Below are 22052 nucleotides of genomic sequence, written 5' to 3' on the forward strand. Positions count from 1 at the left end.
AGATGATTATATGGGCGAAATACCTATAGGAGGAGTGGGACGCAATGAGGTGGAGGGACACAAAGAGAACTGACACTGGGACGAAGTAACAGGTAGATTAGATTGCCGTGCTCCTCCCGAATTTACGCTTAGTAACTTCATTGCATGACTTTGTGTACTCATATAATTTTTTGCATAAATGGTAAAACAGATTTGGCTTGCTGTCCGCAGTGGAGGGGTTTTAATGGGACATTAATGTATAATTAGGCTCCGTTATTTTCAAGTGGCTCCGATCAGAAACGTTTCATAGGGATATGTGGATGCTAAGAGCAGCACTTCAGCATGTTGACTAAGAAATATAGGCTTTATAACTATAACATCTGATTGCACAAAACTTTTAAAGTAAGAGAAGTAAGAAATAAGAAATGCTCCAATACACAGTGGCACAAAACCGCTAATGCCCATCCTTGAATGACGTCATCCACAGAATGACGTGCTTCAATGTAACCGCATTAAAAAGTGCAGAACTGTAAGATAAGGATGCAGGTACACATCTAGTTCACAACATCAAGCAGTTTAAACCAGTTTAAACTATTTATTTAAGCAGTGTCAGACAGAATCAGCAAAAGACTTCTCTCCAAAGCACTTCACAAACATGGGAACATTACTTACAACACAGGATTTAACATCTGACAGTGATCGTCTTGAAATGTATTGTTGATGCGGCACTTTGATGGCTGAAACAGCAACGGTGCATAAATGGACTAAACTTAAAGCATTAAAGAGACAACCTTCTTGCTGAAGGTTTGAAGGCGAGCTACAATCACGCAAAAATGCTCCAAGAAGTTGCATCTCTCAATTAATTTAAGAACTCCCCATTAAAACCACCACCACTAAAAATATAAATTTTAGTAGTCGACCCCACTAATCAACTAATTAGTTGCTGGACATCTAGTAAATTAGTCGAACACTGTGGCACATACCTAGTTATATCTAGACTGGACTATTGCAGTGCTCATCTGGAAGGACTTCATGTATGATCAAACTTCTACAAATGTTCCAAAATGCAGTGGCATGTTTGGTTTTCGACAAGCCCAAGAAAGTGCAAGTCATGCTTTTAATCTCAGTGCACTGGCTGCCGACAGTTGCTCGCATCAAATTCAAGGCATTGATGTTAGCATATAGAACAGCCACTGGCCCTGCACCCCCCTATCTGCACTCACTTCAACTCATTGTGCCCTCCCGAAGCCTCATATCGGTGGGTTAGCAGCGCCTCATTGTACCATCTTATCAAGGCACAAAATCACTTTTCCTGGACTTTCACTTCCACTATTCCTCGCTGATGGAACAAGCTTTCCAACTCCACTGAGCATCTGACTCTCTTGCAACTTTCAAAAACTTCCATGACCACTTGATCCAGTCCTATTAATGCACTGTCTACTTCTTAATAAAAAAACAAAACAAAACAAACAAATTCATTCTTTCATCACTGTCTCTTACTTTCGAATCTCATGCAACTTTCAAAAATTTCCATAACCACTTGACCCAGTCCTACTAATACACTAACTGTCTTCTTTCTTAAAGGGATAGATCACCCAAAAATTTAAATTCTCTCATCATTTACTCCCCTTCATGCCATCCCAGACTTTCTTTCTTCTGTAGAACACAAATGAAGATTTTTAGAAGAATATCTCAGCTCTGTTGGTCCTCACAATGCAAGTGAATGGTGACCAGAACTCACAAGGTCCAAAAATAACATAAAGGAGGCAAAATATTAATCCATATGACTCCAGTTGATAAATCCATATCTTCTGAAGCAATATGACAGGTGTGGGTGAGAAACAGACCAATATGTAAGTCCTTTTTTACTATCAATCTTCACCTTTGACCAGCCCCAACCAGCAGGTTGCTGAATGTGAAAGTGAAAGTCACTTCCACACCAGAAGGTGGAATTGAAAGTGAAAGTGTAGACTGACTTAAATATTGATCTGTTTCTCACCCACACCTATCATATCACTTCAGAAGATATGGATTTAAATCTTGGAGTCTTATAGATTACTTTCATACTGTCTTTTGGGCTTTCAAAGTGCTGGTCACCACTCACTTTCATTGTGAGGACCAATAGAGCAGAAATATTTTTTAAAAATCTTTATCTGTGTTCTGCATAAGAAAGAAAATCATACACATCTGGGATGGCATGAGGGTGAGTAAATGATGAGAAATTAATTTTCATTTTTGGGTGAACTATCCCTTAAAACAACAACAACAACAACAACAACAACAACAACAACAACAACAACCATTTAATTCTTTCACCATTGTCTCTTACTTTATTATTGTTAAAATGTAGGCTTTGTATTGTAGCACTTGTTATATTATTGCCTATTACCTTAGGATGTTTTTACTGTATTACTCATTTGTATGTTGTCTGATACATGAATAAATGTAAAAGTAAAAATATAGAGATTTATGAGATTACCAGGGCCTTTTTGTCAGCTACCGAGCATAACACACGCTCATCTCTCTCTCTCTCTCTCTCTCTCTCTCTCTCTCTCTCTCTCTCTCTCTCTCTCTCTCTCACACACACACACACACACACACATCCTTATCATGGTGTGTTAAGATTTATTTATATTGTATGCAAAGGATTGATTGGTCTTATTTGACAACACATAGGATGCGCTCCACAGGTACACCTTTATATAAAAAGTGCAAACTGTTTGGCTGCCTTCATATATTACCCAGGCTATCCACAGATCATTAAAAAGTATTACAATTAAGGCCATTAAAACGTATTAAAAAGTCTTCAATTACATTTCCCAAGGTATTGTTATTATTATTATTATTATTGTTATTTTTTATTTATTTTTAAATTTACATTTCCCTCCTTAGGTTGTAAGGTTGAATGAAATTGCTTGAGATATCTCTGTTACGCATTGTGATTTTGTGTGTCTGTGCAGAATGATGTTTTCATTTGACGTCACCCTTTTGATTTAGTTAACCGTGACAACAAGGGAAAATATAAGTTCTCTGAGAAATGGCTAGGATCTGTAAAAAAAGCGTAGATGGAGGTGAATGCAGGAAGATCACACATGCAGTCGGCCAGCCACAAATCCACTGCCAAATGTTGGAAGGGTCTCTGTCTATGGCACATTTCTGTGCTCGGCTAACCACAGCCCAAGTAACATTGTGATGATTTTAATGTGCTTTTTATTTAGTCACAATGCTTCTTGAAGAACGTGTCATTACATTATGCATTAACACATTACCTCAATTCCAAGCATTTGTAACTGCAACAAGTTATTATACAAATAAAAAACATGACAGAAAAGGAGGGGATTGTAATGTTGGGTACTAGGAGCGGAAGAGAGGAGACACAGGAGTATATAGCAATCGTTTTAATTGGAGACGCTGGAGTGGAAAAATATCATACAAGTAGTCAAACTAGGAAATAATGCTAGCAAAACTATAACATAACACAACATTGCAATACAACGTAACACTTCAACACAATGTAACACTTCAAGATAAGAGTCCTAGGAAGACATGGAGACAGACTGTGACATTCCCCCCCCCTTAAAAGGCGACTCCTGGCGCCCCAAAGACGGATGAGGAGGGTAGGGTGACGCAGAAGGTGAGGAAGGATCCAAAATAGACGATCAGGAGGCCTGGGGGGTGGCTTCAGGGCTGGGAATGGATCCATGGGCCCGGGGGGTGGCCACAGGACAGGGCCTGGGAGGTGGCCACAGGGCAGTGACTGGTTCAGGAGGCCTGGGAGGTGGCCACAGGGCAGGGACTGGGTCAGGATACAGAGCTGCTGGGGGAGGGGCAGGCAGTGCCGTTGTTAGAGGAGACTCTGAAGGCGGAGCCGTGAAAGGCAGAGCTGTGGAGAGCAGAGCCGTGGAGGGCTCGAGGGGAAGAGCCAAGGGAGACAGGGCCATGGAAGGTGAGCCATGAGAGACTTGAGGGGCGGAGCCAGGGAACTTGGTGCCCGGAGAGTAAGCCAGAGGCTCGGAGTGACTAAGCATAGCTGGAGGATTGGAGAGCCGAGGCGGAGCCAGGTGACCGACTGACCAAGGCAGAGCTGGAGCGACGAGGGACCCCAGAGAAGCCGATTGGCTGAAGGACCACGGTGGAGCCAAAGGGACATAGAGCCGAGGTGGGGCTGAGGGAACGAAGGGCCAAGGCGGAGTCCAGGGCTCGGAGGGTCTAGGTGGAGTCAGAGGGTTTGAGGTTCCCCTTGATCATGGCTTCACAGGGAGCAAAGGTCGAGCCGGTGATGTGAGAGGAGCCGGCTGACCAGGAGGAGGAGGAGGAGGAGGAAGTGTCCTGAGTGGAGCCAGCGGAGGAGGAAGGACCGGGGTACTGGATGGAACTAGGGTGTCCATTATTTTGGGCAGAGCCAGCAGAGGAGGAGTACACTGTGTGGGCATATGGGTGGGAATGGTATCAAAGTCAATAAGCTCTGTGAAAGCAGGCTCTGGGACAGATGGGGCTACAGGTACTGCACTGGGACGGTCGAAGCTACAGGCTCTGGCTCTAGGACGGTCGAGGCTACAGGCTCTGGGACGGTCGAGGCTACAGGCATAGGCTCTGGCTCATAGACCGTGGCAGGCGTGGACACTGGCTCATTGACCGTGGCAGGCTTCGAGGCAGAAGCCGTGGCAGGCTTTGAGGGAGGAGCCGTGGAAGGCTTCGAGGAAGGACCTGTGGAAGGCTGGAGGTCGTCCACTGTGGGAGGAGTCACCTTCTCTGTCATACAAGTCGGTGCAGGCGAGGGGTAATGGAGGTTCAGAGTGGCTCGGACATACTCCAAAAAGGGAAGATTCTTCACTTGCGGAAGAGCTGTGGGACGATGAATGTTCAAACCCATTCCGTAGATGGCACAGATGTAGGGGTCTGAGATATTGGAGGAAGTGACGAGTTGAAAGAACTTGACGGTGTATTCAGGGAGAGGAAGGTCTTGTTTGAATAAATTCATAAATAAACCGGTAAACTCCATGACTCTGGTGAAATTGGTGGGTGCTAAATCCATTTGGAGGTCAGTCCTTCTGTAACGTTGGGTACTAGGAGTGGAAGAGAGGAGACGCAGGAGTACATAGTAATCCTTTTAATTGGAGATGCTGGAGTGGAAGAATATCATACAAGTATTCAAACTAGGAAATAACGCTAGGAAAACTATAACATAACACAACATTGCAATACAACGTAACACTTCAAAATAAGAGTCCTAGGAAGACATGGAGACAGACTGTGACAGGGATGATGATGTTTCACTAGATTTGTAATAAGGAACATTGTAAACTGTCAAATACACACTGCACTTTCAGTTCACCAAAATTAAAGCTACAGGTGGATGTAAAGTAAATATATTTATTTTGTACAAAACAAATATTATTATTAGGACAATAATAATAATAATAATAATAATAATAATAATAATAATAATAATAACAATTAAATTTTATATTGTTTACCTGTTTTATACCTGTAGTTTTTGCACACCCTGTCCATTAATAAAAAATGTTTTAGTAAAAATGTATGTAGGTAATTAATGCTTTTTATCACTGTATTGTATTAGTGCATCTGTTGTTAATTTAGAGAAAAACTGTGGACTTCATTTTTAATAAATTTTTGTTTCATGCTTTAAACATTTTGAATCTACTAATATAATGGCTGTTTGGTTGAAATTGTGGTTCCTCTGATAAAACCCCCTAACACTTTTAAACCAAATTCAGAGAAAATGCATAATTATTGAGAAATACTATAATTCATCAATATGCTGAAAAAAAAAAAAAAAAAGATATATATATATATATATATATATATATATATATATATATATATATATATATATATATATATATATATATATATATATATATATATATATATATATATATATATATGTGTGTGTGTACAATTTAATGCTTTTTAATAAATTTATCTCGATTTATTTAGTCTTATACTATATATATATATATATATATATATATATATATATATATATATATATAGTATAAGACTAAATAAATCGAGATAAATTTATTAAAAAGCATTAAATTGTAAGTGCTAATACCTGCAGATACCCTGTTACCAGTGGCCCAAAAATGTCTGAATGTCATTGCATTATATATAAAACAAATAAATTGAAGAGCATTTCTCAGAAGGGCTTATGGTACTTACTTTAAAGACTTTATAAACATACATTTTGGTCAAAGTTTGTGTTTTAATGTATAGTTAGTCATATTTGTTCTTTCATATTGTCCCTATTTTATGTTAGTATGTTTACTGTTGTTATGCTTTATGCTGTCATTTTGAACAGGTTTAGGTTGATTTACAAATATATTCATATATAGTATATCTATAAAGCCACCAAACATAATATACAGTAAATAAAATGCAAATATAATATTAACGGCCGCATCCCAGTCAACATAATCACACAAATAAATTGACATGCTGTTTCCGAAGTTCATTTACTCTGAAATGAACCTTTTCTGCCAAATTACTGAAAAGTCAATCCCCATCTCTGGAATAACACACAAGCAGAATTTCCCTCATCAGACATTTTTGCATCAATTCAGATTATTTTTCCCTGTGGTGCTGCTGGTAGCACATTGTGTGAGCAATCTTCAAGATATGGCTCCTGGTCCCATGGAAACCAGGAAGTAATTGTGTCCCCATAAACAATGGTGAGTGTGATTCCGAGGTTGCATTTCAGCTCACCAACACTTTTAGTTTCATCCACTGCAAATGTTCAAATTTCAGTAATTGCAGACTTATTTCAGCAGCAGCACTTTCAACTTCCTGTCATAGAATTCATAGTGTGATTATGCTGTCCCATTAACTGACAATAAAAGCAAAATTTTATTCTAAAATCTGTATTTATCCCACATGTCTACCATCTGTTTACTTTCATGCCATCTTTTCTCACAGTGAATGTTTTTGGAGAGCTCAGACGAACACAGAACACAAGGCTTTCTCAAACACTGCTCTGAAATTTCTCTCCAGGATACTTCAAACATGAACAGGGACAATTGCACTTTCAAGTCTCTGGCAATTTATTAAAGTAATTAAAAGGGAATGCCAGAAACAAATTAATTGGGCAAATATTGCTGGGTTTCCATCAAACAATTCTTATGTTTGCATAATCCTGAATAGAAATGCTCGATATGCAGATAAATGTTTATGCAGATAAAAGATGTGCATAAATGCTCTAAAATCACTTTACAGTTTATGTGCAAGGCAGAGGTGGATTTTCTGGAGTTTCGCATAAGTGTGCATTCAAGGTGATGGAAATGCAAAACAATGACCATTTCTTTTGTTTTGACCATTTGTGCACATGAACGGAAGGTCCAATTCTTGGAACCTAGCCCTTGACAATCCGTAATGTTTAACCCAAAGCTAGTTGTTAAAGTGGGTCCTCACAATCCGGCAGAACCATTTGAATAGCTCCCAGGTTTTTGGAAGCTGGTGGCATGGTGTATGGGCATAGCAGCCATTTGATTACCACAAAAAATAACTTCTACTCGTCCCTACTTTTCTTTAAAAAAGAATAGCAAAATCGAGGTTACAGTGAGGCACTACAATAGAAGTTAATGTGGCCAATTTTTGGAGGGATTAAAGGCAGAAATGTGAAGCTTTTATTTCATAAAAGCACTTACAGAAGTTCTTCTGTTAAAACTCATCTATTATTTGAGCTCTAAAGTTATTTAAATTTTCATTTTTACAGTAATTTTAGGGTTTGTTGACATTACATCGTCATGGCAACAAAGTTGTAAAATAGGCTATAACTTCACACAGAAGGTTAGTAAGCAATTTTATCATACTAAAATAATGTTTGCACGCATATTGTTTATGTCGTGTGAAGATACTTTCGAAAAAATTAGTATTTTAACGTTCAAAATTTGGCCTCCATTCACTTCCATTGTAAGTGCCTCACTTTCACTGGATTTTTGCTTTTTTTAAAGAAAAGGAGGGACGAGTCTAAATTAATTTTGTGGTAATCAATATTATGCCACAAATGCTGTCAATTGAGCTTAACTTGTATTGAACCCGGAATATTCCTTTAAGATAATGCTCATGACGTAGTGGATAGAAACACGCAAAGATTTCCATTCTTTTAAGTCGAATTTAATAAAAAATGCAAAACATTTGGATAGAAACCCAGCTTATGGCAATTTGATTTATTGTTAGAAGATACACCAATTATGCTCATCCTTTTTTAAAAAGGCTCATCCCTTTTTCACTATAAATCTTGTCAGCAGTCGCCTTGGTGATCATGATTTCAAGCTCGATTACACTTCCTATAGCGCCATCTAGCTCTCTGCGCATCTGTCAAGCATTAGGAAGTTTAATCGAGTATGAAATCATGATTGTGCCTAGGATTGCAATGGCAGGATGTACAGTGATAAAGGAGTTATATTTTGGTCTGTTCTCACCCAAAACTGACTGGATCACTTCAGAAGACATTGATTAACCAACTGGAGTCGAATGGATTGCTTTATTGTTGCCTTTATCTGCTTTTTGGAGCTTCAAATGTCTGGCCACCATTCACTTGCACTGAATTGACCTACAGAGCCGAAATATTTTTTTTATAATTTCTTTGTGTTCAGCAGAAGAAAGAAAGTCATACATATATGGTAAATGATAAGAGAATTGTCATTTTTGGGTAAACTATCCCTTTAACAGTTTGTACCAAGGGGTCAAGTTTTTGCTGATGAGTCAACAATGGATGAGTCATCAATATTTTTGGTACACCTCCCGGAAAAGAGAAAGATTGTAAATTTTAAATACTTAATTGTGTTAAAGGTTATTTTGTCAACTTTTAAGAGTACATTAGCATATGGTCTCAAAAATAATAGCAGCACTGGGCAAAGATATGTCTCATTTTCAGTTGAAATTGGAAGTTAAAAGATTCAAAGTGAACTGGCCACACCTCACTATATATTGGAATGATAGGAGGAATTCAACAAAGTCTCACAAAAGAGAAAATAAATTTTTCCAACACAAGTTTTGTGACAAAACATTATTACATCAACATTTTATTTAATAAATGACTATTTATTCCATAATGTCAAAAAAAAAAAAAAAAAAAAAAAAAAATCTACCAATTAGACATATTTCTTTAAACTAAACAATCATTAAAACAGCTTTTAATGTTTTCTTTTCAGCACTACCAACACATTGTTTTCAGATAACTTTATAAAATGTAATATTGACACAAAACAACTGGGGCATTCTAGGGAATTCTAGGGAATCAAAATTAATATCATCTAATGTTGCTGGAAATAGGCCTACCCCATATGTTGTGTGAATGATTCAATTCACTGAGGAAAAAATAAAAAACACTGTTAAAAACTACATTACACTTTGTTTGAATGTAATTCCATTACATTTTTCTTCCTTACATTCAAATTCTAATTACCATTCTGAATCTTATTGGCTACCTCAAATTCAATTTAAGCGCAGACTGAGTTTTGATTTCAGGTGGTCACTGGCTGCTGCTTAGTGTAAATGGAGAACTAAACTTCAGTGACATAGGACACAGTCTGTCAGACAGCTCCACAACTGCTGCACTTCTGCAAGACAGCTCTCAACATTTCCAGAAACTTCCACAATGAGAAAGAGAGAGAGAGAGAGAGAGAGAGAGAGAGAGAAGGTTTGGGTTCATCAAGTATAAGTGTGTGGGAGATTAAAAACAAGTCGCAGCAGAAGTCTGTTGAGGAAGATCTCCAGGGACAAGAGAGAATGAGAGAGAGAGAATGGAGGAAGTGAGGATAGAGAAAGGAAGCCATGCAGAGGAAGAGAACACTGCACCTTTACCAGTCAAATGAGCAGCAGGAGCTGTCAGAATAATGCTGCTCAGAGAGACAGAGAGAGAGAAAGAAAACGTATCACTGAGACATTGTGGTACGTTAGGATGGCAGTGAGAAATATGGAACATATTGTCAAGAAAAGATGTCAGGAAATTGAATATCACTTCACAATCTGACTGCCAGAAAAGTGTACTTTGTGCAAAACAATATTTTTATGACCCAAAAGAGTGATACCAATAATAATATTGAGAAGTAGAAGAAAACAGTTAATTTAGTTTAGTCAATGTATATGTGTGTATGACACATTGATTTGATTGTTGGTCTTGACTTGAAATGTTACGATGCTGCTGCTGCTGCTGCTGCAAAGCAAGTACGGAGACTCGCTTCTGCTAGAACACACACAGACATCCTGATTTAAGAATGTGCACAGTTAGACATGTAGCAGATCTAGACCTGTGGAGCTAGGGAGGAAGTGGGTTTCAGAGAAAAGTGCCACAGTGAAACAACTTACTCGCAAACTAAGCAAATATAAATGTTAGGCAAAGAGAGAGTACACAAGTTGATTGGCTACCCAATTACACGTCAAAGGACCTATCAGCTTACACTGTGTGAGCTGACTGGCTTGACATTTCACATGTGAGCGAGCTGATTGGCCTACAGATAACAAGTTCAAAGAACCTATTAGCTTGCGCCATTCAGAGTTTCATGCCTGAACTTAATCGTTAACTCAGTTCAGTTTAACTCAATTAAACTCAGTTCAATTCAATCCAATTCTACTCAGTTCAGTTCAGTTGAACTCAGCTTGACTTAATTCAGCTCAGTTCATTGCTCAGTTCATTTTGAGCTTTCAGTTCAGTTCAACTCAAATCAGTGTTCAGTTCAGGTCAATTTCTAAAATCAAATTCAATTCAGTTCAATGAAAGCTCAGTTTAGCTAAGTTCAGAGTTCAGTCCCATTCAGTTCAAGTTAGTTGTTAAAGAGTGCCAGCAACTAACTTCATAAAAAAAAGCTGCTTTTCATTGGTTAAATGATTGCATGCCATGTGTCTTAAATGTGTCATGAACATGCGTTTCATTATTAGTGCATTGATGCTGTCATAGTCTTTTTAAGCTCATGATGAATGATGACACACCGCAGCCGTGGCGGATTGTGCTTGTGTCTAAAAAAAGGCTTGAAGTGACGGATAAGATTAGGTGGGATGTGTAAAATCAGGGGTCCTAATGCCAGCTGCCCACCGAGGAGCCTGAATAATAAAAAAAGTTGCCCTTAAAGTCATCTTACAGAATGACAGTATTGACAAGTGGGAGAAAACAGAAGCAGAGATTGGCTTATTTTGAATATTATCATGGTTATTGCTATTGAAGCACTACTTGTATGAAAGAAAAATCACAGATGAGATCTCCTTACAGTAACATATCAGTTGGAGATAGATATAGCTCAACAATGACTAACACTATGCTCAGATACAGTTATAAAATTTTCTGTCAAAAGGCAGAAATCACAATATGAGTTTAAAACTTTTCTCATCTAATACATCCAAGAACAAAATTCAAATTCAAATTGCTTTATTGGCATTACATACAGTAAGTACATATTGCCAAAGCATTACAACAAAAACAAATAAGTGAATACAGTAAAATGGACATTAACAATAAGACAAAACTAGACAAGAAACAACTAAGGAAACAAAGACATGTAATTGTGCTCGCCATATACAGTAAAATGTAAATAAATAAATAATAATAACATTAAATAACAGTAGTTAAACTAAACTGCTGAAACAGGTGCTGTTCATTTCGTAGTTTGTGGCATTTGTTAATGTGATCGGCCACTAAGGGTGAAGTGGGTCCTTCGCCGAGTAAGATTTTCAGTTTGTCATTTTCACTGAGGGAATGAAACTCTGGGATATGTTGCTGTAATTTAATATATAATGAATCTCTGAGGTGTGAGTATTTTTCACAGTGAATGAGGAAGTGTACTTCTGTCTCTACTTCACCTGATGTACAATGGACACATGTTCGATCTTCTTTAGGTTGCCATGTGTTTTTATGCCTTTCTATTTCAAGGGCCAGTTGGTGGTCACTTAGTCTGTATTTGGTTAATAGTTGTCTATATTTGGTATTTCTGACCAAGAACAGATATTCAGCAAGTCTATACCCTCTGTTGAGTTGAAGTTAATGTTGTAGGCGACTTTGTATTTTTGTTTGTTCCCTCCAATGTTCCATATATATATATATATATATCGGTTTGGAGATTCATTATTTCTTTTATTCTTATTAGTTTTATTAGACTATTCTTTATTAGATTTTGGGTGCTTTGTGTGTTGTGACACAGTTGTGGCAGAGAGGACTTTGTGGATTAGGTTCTTGTGTTTTCAGTGCTTTATAATGAAGAGTATCTTTAGAACTAGTGTTTAAGTGAATCTAAAACTTTAACATTCATTTTTTTAATATTTAAGTTGAGAGGTAGACGGCCGAGTTCTGCTCTACATGCGTTATTGGGTGTCTTTCTGTGGACATGAAGGACACTTCTATATAATTCTACATGTAAACCTTCTATAGGTTACTTGTCCCAAGAATTATGGCTGTAATTACTTAATGGAAACCAGACTTCACTTCCATATAAAGCAATGGGGAGTATGACACTCAAATATCTTTGTCCAAATTCTGATTGGAATGTTTATTTTGAAATAATTTTTATGGCATTGCTCTGCAGGCTTTTGTAATTAATGTTTTAATTGCCGAATAAAAATTTCCAGAGGGGGTAAAGACAAGTCCTAGGTAAGTATATTGTGAGGTATGTTGAAGTGTGGTATCATATAAAGTACATTTTTATTTTTGTTCCAGATTTCTTGTTTTTTTCTGAAATATCATAATTTTAGTAAATGCTCTCTCTCTCTCTCCACAACAATCAAATGATGCATCACTACATCAAAGCTGAAGAGCACACAACAGTGGAAAGTGGCCATGTGTGTCTTTGTAAAAGAGTGTATGAGTAATATAACATTGCACATGGTTGGCTGCAGGTGAAGAGCTCTCAACAAGCAGAAAAATAGTTGGGTGAGGGCAGTTTGAAATGGTCCTAAACCAGGGGAGATTGTGACTGTGAAGCCATTTAGATTGAGTGTTCATTCTGCTGCAGGTGTGTCTGGCACTTCAAAACACAAATAACATGCAACATCCTAATCCAGTTCTGTATTTTCCGGAAAATCACACTTAAGTCGCACCTTGTCAAAATCCTGTTGCTGAGGAAAAAAAATGGTTGTATATACTGTAAATAATATGTAGTGCCAGTCCTAGCCTTTTGGGGGCCCCCGTCAGTATGTTCATAACATACACTTATTTTCGTAAGACAGTGTGAGGGCCCCCTGGTGGATAGGAGGCCCTATGCAACTTGTTTAGTTTGCCTATAGGGAGGTATTTATAATACGCCCAAATCCTCTATATTTGTGGACAGAGGAGTAGAATATGTTAAAATGTCGAGCACATTATACAGCTGTTGTGAATTCAGCAACACTTCCTGCATTTTTCCCCCCGCCACCAAAATGAAAGCTAACAGGTTTAGAACACTCTGATTTAACTGGACTGCATACCAATTTCCCATGCAAGTTAAAATTTTATTATAGAAATATATTACTATTGTATAATAATAATAATAATAATTATGATAATAAACTAATGTATTAATATAATATTTAGGGGTGGGAAATTTAACATGTTAATTTCTGCGATTCATATTTTTTGTTTAACATGTTAAAAAATTAATGCAATTAATGCAGTTTCTCTAATTTTTATTTTATTTTTTATTTCCTGAAGCTTCACAAGATAGGAGAAAGGTGTCCTGAGTTGTCCTGAGCGTGTGCGCGATGGAGACTGAGAAGGATCTGGCCATTCATCAAGCTGCAGACAGGAATATTTGAAGAGACTGAACGGGAGCCAGAGAAAATAATATTTTTGAGATTTTAAACTTCAGCAAATTAAACTTCAGCATTCAATGTGTTATATATCTGTATGTATAGTGTCTAATAAATCAATGGAAAAGTAAACTTAAGTTTCTCTTGCCAATAAAGTTTGATATGAATGCACTATGCCCATTTGATCTTATTATTTAAAAAAGTCCAGTGGAAAATGGCAGAAGATGTTGCCCAAATTGTAATTACAACATGTCCACTATGGTATGTATACATATACTGTAAAAATGTGTCTAATTAATTCTATCTGCAAAAAAAAAAAAAAAAAAAAAAAAAACATTTTAACATACATATTTAAAATGATTATAAAATAAATGATGACTAACCAATTTCTTGCCAGTTCTTTGAGACAAAGGATAAAGTAAATATATTTATGATGCTTTTTTATGTTTGTTGTAATGTATCATTGTACCATAATTTAATCACAATTAATCACGATTAATCACAGAAAAATATGTGATTAATTAGTTAAACATTTTAAATCGATTCACAGCTTTATATTATAATATTTAAATTATACAGTATATTATTCATGTTGACTGGGTTCCAAAAAGTAATGATGTTAAATAGTGAGCTCAGACCCTATCAAAAAGTGGACAAAAACAAGTGCACAGTGGACAGGTACAATGTGAATATAAAAAAGTTTTTTTTTCTCTTGTTTTGCTATTTTAATTATTTATTTGTTTGTTTGTTTGTGGCTGAAGTGAAATTTTTTTTTTTTTTTTTTGTTAAGAGTACTCCAGTGTGAACCCTCAAAAAGTAGCCTAAGACTTTTTATTGGCATTATAACATGGGCAAAACATTACCAAATTTTTATCAAAAGGAATCATTTACCAGTTTTCTTTTTTTTTTTCATATTGCAATTCAAATCACAATCGCATTATTTTTCAAAATAATCGCAATATGACTTTTTATCCAAATCATGCAGCCTTGACCAGCTAGCCCCCATCTTCACTCTGATCTTCAACAGATCACTGGAGCAGTGTGAAGTTCCCTGCTGCTTCAAATGTTCCAACATCATCCCTGTTCCAAAGAAACCCCAAATCACAGGACTTAAAGACTATAGACCTGTCGCTCTGATGTCTGTGGTCATGAAGTAATTTGAGAGACTGGTGTTCGTCCACCTGAAGGACATCACTGGACCCTTTCTGGATCCCCTTCGATTTGCTTATCGAGCAAACAGGTCTGTGGATGATGCAGTCAACATTGGATTGCATCATATCCAGCAACATTTGGACAGACCAGGGACATATGCAAGGATCCTTTTTGTGGACTTCAGATCGGCTTTCAACACCATCATCCCAGCTATTCTCTGGACTAAATTAAACCAACTCTCTGTTCCCACCTCTATCTATCAGTGGATAACCAGCTTTCAGACAGATAGGCAGCAGTTAGTGAGACTGGGGAAATTCACTTGCAGCACCTGTATGATCAGCCCTGGTGCCCCCCAGGGATGTATGCTCTCCCCAGTACTCTTCTCCCTGTACACAAATGACTGCACTGGCAAGGAGACATCTGTCAAGCTCCTTAAGCTTGCAAACGACACTACTGTCATCTGCCTCATCCAGGATGATGATGAGTCTGCATACAGAAGGGAGGTTGAACAGCTGGCTGTTTGGTGCAGTCAAAACAACCTGGAGCTGAACACGCTCAAAACAGGGGAGATGATAGTGGATTTTATGAGGAACACCCCAACATTGACCACGCTCACCATTCTGAACAGCACTATGGCAGCAGTGGAGTCATTCAGTTTCCTGGGCTCTACAATCTCACAGGACCTGAAGTGGGTGTCCCACATTGACTCTACTGTGATAAATGCCCAGCAGAGGTTGTACTTCCTTCGCCAGTTGAAGAAGTTCAACCTGCCACAGGCGCTGCTAATACAGTTCTACTCAGCAGTCATTGAGTCTGTCCTCTGCACTTCAATAACTGTCTGGTTTGGTTCAGCTACGAAATTGGACATCAGAAGACGACAAAGGACAGTTCGGACTGCTGTGCATATTATTGATTGCTCTCTGTCCTCCCTTCAAGAACTGTACACTTCTAGAGTAAAGAAAAGGGTTGGAAAAATCACTCTGGACCCCACTCACGCAGCCCACTTACTTTTAGAACTGTTGCCTTCTGGCCGGCACTACAGAGCATAAGCACCAGGACTGTCAGGCACCAGAACAGATTTTTTCCCTCAGGCTATCCATCTCATGAACGGTTAAAACTGCCCCATTGAGCAATAATTATTGAATGAATGGCCCTAGCCCTCACCCTCCAATCCAACAGGTCCCAGACGTGCTCAATGGGATTGAGATCCGGGCTCTTCGCTAGCCATGGCAGAACACTGACATTCCTGTCTTGCAGGAAATCATGCACAGAACAAGCAGTATGGCTGGTGGCATTGTCATGCTGGAGGGTCATGTCAGGATAAGCCTGCAGGAAGGGTACCGCATGAGGGAGGAGGATGTCTTCCCTGTAACGCACAGTGTTGAGATTGCCTGCAATGACAACAAGCTCAGTCTGATGATGCTGTGACACACCACCCCAGACCATGACGGACCCTCCACCTCCAAATCGATCCCACTCCATAGTACAGGCCTCAGTGTAATGCTCATTCCTTCAATGATAAATGCGAGTCAGACCATCACCCCTGGTGAGACAAAACCGTGACTCGTCAGTGAAGAGCACTTTTCGCCAGTCCTGTCTTGTCTAGCGAAGGTGGGTTTGTGCCCATAGGTGATGCTGTTGCCGGTGATGTCTGGTAAGGACCTGCATTACAACAGGCCTACAAGCCCTCAGTCCAGCCTCTCTCAGCCTATTGTGGATAGTCTGATCACTGATGGAGGGATTGTGCGTTCCTGGTGTAACTCGGGTAGTTGTTGTTGCCATCCTGTACATGTCCTGCAGGTGTGATATTCGGATGTACCAATCCTGTGCAGGTGTTGTTACATGTGGTCTGCCACTGCAAGGACAATCAGCTGTCCTTCCTGTCTCCCCGTAGCGCTGTCTTAGACGTCTCACAGTATGGACATTGCAATTTATTGCCCTGGCCACATCTGCAGTCCTCGTGCTTCCATGCAGCATGCCTAAGGCACGTTCACGCAGATGAGCAGGGACCCTGGGCATCTTCCTTTTGGTGTTTTTCAGAGTCAGTAGGAAAGGTCTCTTTAGTGTCCTAAGTTTTTATCACTGTGACCACAATTGCCTACCGTCTGTAAGCTGTTAGTGTCTTAAAGACCGTTCCACAGGTGCATGTTCATTAATTGTTTATGGTTCATTGAACAAGCATGGAAAACATTGTTTAAACCCTTTACAATAAAGATCTGTAAAGTTATTTGGATTTTTACAAAATTATCTTTAAAATACAGTGAAAAAGGGACGTTTCATTTTTTGCTGAGTTTATATTGTATTATTGTGTATTTCTATATATACTTATATTTTCTATCCGCTTTTTATTTTTATTTTATTTTTTATTATCTCTGTCTTGTTGTTGTATTGTTTGTGCACTGGAAGCTTCTGTCACCAAGAGAAATTCCTTGTATGTGAAAGCATACTTGGCAATAAAGCTCATTCTGATTCTGGTTCTAATTCTAGTATGTAGCTTAGATAAAGTGACCAGGGGCTGTCAAGTTCCAAAAAGGACAAAAGAACATCATAAACGTAGTCCATATAATATGTGCACTATATTCAATATCTTCTGAAGCCATACGATATGTTTGCGTGACCAATAGACAAAAATAAATTTTCACTGAAAATGTGGTTGTTGTTGCCATTATTCAAACATAAGTTTCAATATGAAGTTTCAAAATGAACAAATGTAAATAAGATTTAAGAGTTAAAGTAAATGGACAGCTACTGGTCACAGTTTGCTTTCATTATTCGGAAAAGAGCAAGGTCAACAATCTTTAAAATTTCTCCTTGTATTTTCCAAGGAAGTAAGGATGTCATACAGGATAGGAACAACATGAGGGTGAGTATTTTTACTGCACACCTTTTCCAAAAATCGAATAATGGGAAAGGTGTTACGTCTGCGTAACAGTTCAAATGACTTCACAAAACAGAATATGAGTTTCATTTACAGAATATGAGTCAATGTGCTGTGAATATAGCCACTGCCAGTGTGAACAGACTGCATGTGTGTGTGTGTGTTCTCCCAGGAGGCTCTCTACCACACTTTTCACACTCCCACCCCCACAGCCCTAGATGCTTGCAGCCACTGCAGTTTTCTGTCAAACTACCACCAGGCAACAAACCTTTTCTCTACATACTAAAAAAGAAAGTCTTTCAAACCAAGAGATAAGCAACAACAAAATAGATATTCAGGCTATTTTCAGGCTATGTACTTGATTAATGGGGGGTTACTGTCTGATATATTATTAGATAAACCGTATTATATAAAAAAAGCTCATTTTATTAATTATTATTTATATACTATACATATTATACTCATGCCAGGGTTTGTTATATACATGCTCAGCTAGTGCTATATGCATACGGGTCAGTTTACAAGCATCAACTGTTCAGACTGGTTTCTAATATGGGCTACATTTAAAAATAAAAAAATAAAAAAATAAATTAAAAAAATCAGATTTGGGCCACATTCAGCTGCAGTGTAAACAGTTCTTTAAGATTCAATACCTAATCACTGCAAACTATTTTAAATAGTTGCCACAATAGTACTTGACATGTTTCAACTGATTTCATTGGACTAAGTTTGTTGATGTGGGCAGGGCAAATCATTTTATAGTGGCTGGATGGAGAAAACATAAGGTAAGCCATTAAACTTATAAGGTTTATAATGTATATCCATAAGCAACTATTGAACATCTAAACATAAGGTATCGTGAATTATGTCATGATATTGTTTCTATAAGTAGAAAATCTGTGATTTTTGATGAAAAAGTCTATTTAGTTACTGGCCCGTTTTAGCAAATCCCCATCAGCTAAAATGGGCCACTTTATAAATTGACTTAAAGGAGATATTTTGATGGTTCCTTTTATTAAAACTGCTCAAATAAAATAGAAAGAATCCAATTTCGAGTTTGGATATGTTATTTTGGTATTGTTTGAAAGGTGCTCTCACAAACATACATTCCTATGTTATTGCAACTGCTATGAGTAAAAAAAAAAAAATGCATTTACGAAACAAAATTACAATCACAACTGCTTATCAGCAATGCTGTATACATAGTCTTTAAAAAAAACAACACAGTGTACAGTCTTAAAAGTCCACATGCACCTACAAATATACCTCAATCTCTCTGAGCTCAGCCTTCCCCACTACACACATTTATTTGTAATTCCATAATACATTTATTGGAATGCAATGTTATTAATTAAATTCGAAATTACTGTAGCCTACATAAATTAAAAGAACAGTTCTTTGTTCACAATGATGGCTTGAGCTGTACAGATTCACTGGCCCATTTTACATGAACAAACCAATTATGACATAGGGTACAGTATGACATTAAATAGTTCTTGGGCTTAAACAGTTGTTTTATGTTACATAGTTTCAACATAAAATTATAGAAGAGACCTGAATTAACAAAAAGAAAGCAGTCTGGTATAATTTGCATAGACATTAATGCTGTTCTAGATGATTTAGCATAAAGTGCCCGACTTTAGCTGACATCACCCCACCATGTATAGTACTCCAAGATACTTTAAAGAATACAAAAATATAGGTTTATAAAAATAGTACCCAACTCATCTATCTTCGACGAATACCATGGCATTACTATGGAAGATGTCCAAAAAACAACAACCACGGTACTTTTTTTGGTAATCTTTTTGAGTGTAATAAGATGTGTAAGAAAGATTCTTCATGCATGAATTATTTTACCTTCTCCGTTAATAGATCTTCATCTTCTTGTCCTCAGGTTGAATTGAGACGCATGAAGTGTCCACGCGCGTATGTTCCTTTCAGGAGCACCGGGAGCATGTGTGATATGATGTGTTTTTAATATCATGAGATATGATGTGTTTGATATGATCCTCCGTGTTCATCACATTGTGATTCATGAACACTGAAGCTACAGCACACGCCTCGCGCTGTCTTCACGCGCGCAACTTTCCCCACACGACACAAACTACTAATTTACAATGTGGGCAGATAAGAACTGAAAATAATGATTTTAGCCAAATAAAAGAAGAAGAAGAACAACAACAACAACAATATAGCATAAATTCGAATGAAACTATATAAAACTAATCGAATAAATAAAGTAAAATAATAATAATAATTATAATACTTAAAAATTAAAAATAAACAAAACTGATCTGACCGCATCAATAATTGCCTTTTTTACCTTAGGCTGTCAGATAGTATGATACTGATATGAAAATTTTGTTATGTACTTAATTTAAAACATATATACTCTGAAATATGTTCACTGGCAGCCAAGAACGTGACAGAATTGTAAAGTGAAAGTGCTAAAGGCGCAGCATACACTGGAGCTCTTGCGTTTCACTCAAAATCCGCTAGATGTCGCTAAAGGAAAGCACTTGAGAGACAGACAGACAGACGGATAGTGGAATCAGACACAATTACTTGCCTGGACGGATAACATATCCTTGTTGGGATGTACATTTTCACATTCATTGTTCCTAATGTATAAAATTACTGTACCCTAAAATAAATAAATAAAATAAAAAAAGCATTTATGTAAAATCTCCACAAATAGATTTTGATAGATCTAAATGGGGGCAATCAGTATAGACTTCTATTGTTTTCATTTAAAGTTAACTATAATTACTTTAAATCAACCATAAACCACACAGTAAAAATTGCCCGTAATTTTAACAGAAAAAGAATGAAAAAATACTACAGTAAAAAAATTGTAAAAAAATAAAATAACTGATTAACCTTAACATATACGATAAAAAATTTAAATATATTTAAGACAAAACATGTCATTTTACAGTAAAGGTATGATTTAACCATTTAATTAATCTTAAAAATGCACATTATGTTATGATTAAAATTACAGTAAAAAAAAAAAACAATAATCAGACGTTCCCAAAATTCCCTGCGTGCCACATCACATTTCACTATATTTTATGGAAATAGCTGTTTCTTCTCATTTTTAAATGTTATATTTGATGTAGTTTAGTTAATGTTTATTGCATTATTTTTGTGTCACATGTGTTACATTGATAGTGTTTTGTGTTTGTGTGAGTGGCATTATGCACCGTCCTATGTGTATTAGTATTTGCTCTTTGAAGGGGCACTCTTGATGAACTTTAATTCTTCTTGTAGCCTTAGTAACTACAGTGTTTAACACTACATTTTAAAGTGCAAAAACAGTTGTTTATAGTCCCAGAAGGTTAGTATATTAAGTTTATGCATACAGTATTATAAAATAATATAAACATTAGTGAACCATAAAACAAACAGACATCAAAATGACATCCCGTAATGCTTAAAACATGGATAATGTATATTTTTACAGTGAATTTCTGGCAGCCAGAGCTGCTGGTAGTTTACTGTTTAATTTAACATTATATATATATATATAAATTTTTTTCTTTCTTTCTTTTTTAAGTGACACGCTATACCTAACCCAAAAAGAATACTTTTCGCATTACTGGGGGGAAAAAAAAAACATTTGGTTACACTTTACAATAAGGTTCCATTTGTTAACATTAAAAACACTTATTAACATTAACAATGAACAATATGTTTACAGCATTTATTGATCTTATTTAATGTAAATTTCAACATATACTAATACATTTTTAAAATCAAAAGTTGCATTTTTTAACATTAATGCACTATTGAGGAAGTTGGCATTTCCTACCAGTTGAGGAAGTTTAACCTGCCACAGGCGCTGCTGATACAGTTCTACTCAGCGGTCATTGAGTCTGTCCTCTGCACTTCAATAACTGTCTGGTTTGGTTCAGCTACGAAATCTGACGACTACAAAGGACAGTTCGGACTGCTGAGAGGATTATTGGTTGCCGCCTGCCCTCCCTTCAAGAACTATATACTTCCAGAGTGAGGAAAAAGGCTGTAAAAATCACTCTGGACCCCACTCACCCTGCCTACTACCTGTTGCCTTCTGGCCGGCGCTTCAGAGCTCTGAGCACCAGAACCATCAGGCACAGGAACAGTTTTTTCCCTCAGGCTATCCATCTCATGAACAGTTACAACTGCCCCATTGAGCAATAATGATGTGCAATACACAGTTTAGTCTTTTTATATTTATCCAACACACCCTCTTCTGCCATTACATTCCCTTGAACTGTATATAACAGATTTGTATTTAAATTTGCACTACGTATGTTTACAT

At 37.2% G+C, this 22052-nt stretch overlaps 2 protein-coding genes across 2 annotated transcripts in view; one reads left to right on the top strand and one right to left on the bottom strand.

Moving 5' to 3' along the window:
* The window catches only part of LOC127448827 (ras and Rab interactor 2-like), a 70259-nt gene extending 50438 nt beyond the window's left edge, over nt 1-19821 (bottom strand). The window contains exon 1 of the mRNA XM_051711653.1: nt 19604-19821. The gene's annotated coding sequence lies outside the window, so the exon portion shown is untranslated. The remainder of the gene's footprint in view (nt 1-19603) is intronic.
* Nucleotides 1-22052, top strand: part of LOC127448926 (beta-1,4-glucuronyltransferase 1) — a 171772-nt gene that overhangs the window by 102093 nt on the left and 47627 nt on the right. The window lies entirely within an intron of this gene.

The sequence above is a fragment of the Myxocyprinus asiaticus genome, chromosome 1, assembly GCF_019703515.2.
Source record: "Myxocyprinus asiaticus isolate MX2 ecotype Aquarium Trade chromosome 1, UBuf_Myxa_2, whole genome shotgun sequence".
Classification (NCBI taxonomy): Eukaryota; Metazoa; Chordata; class Actinopteri; order Cypriniformes; family Catostomidae; genus Myxocyprinus; species Myxocyprinus asiaticus.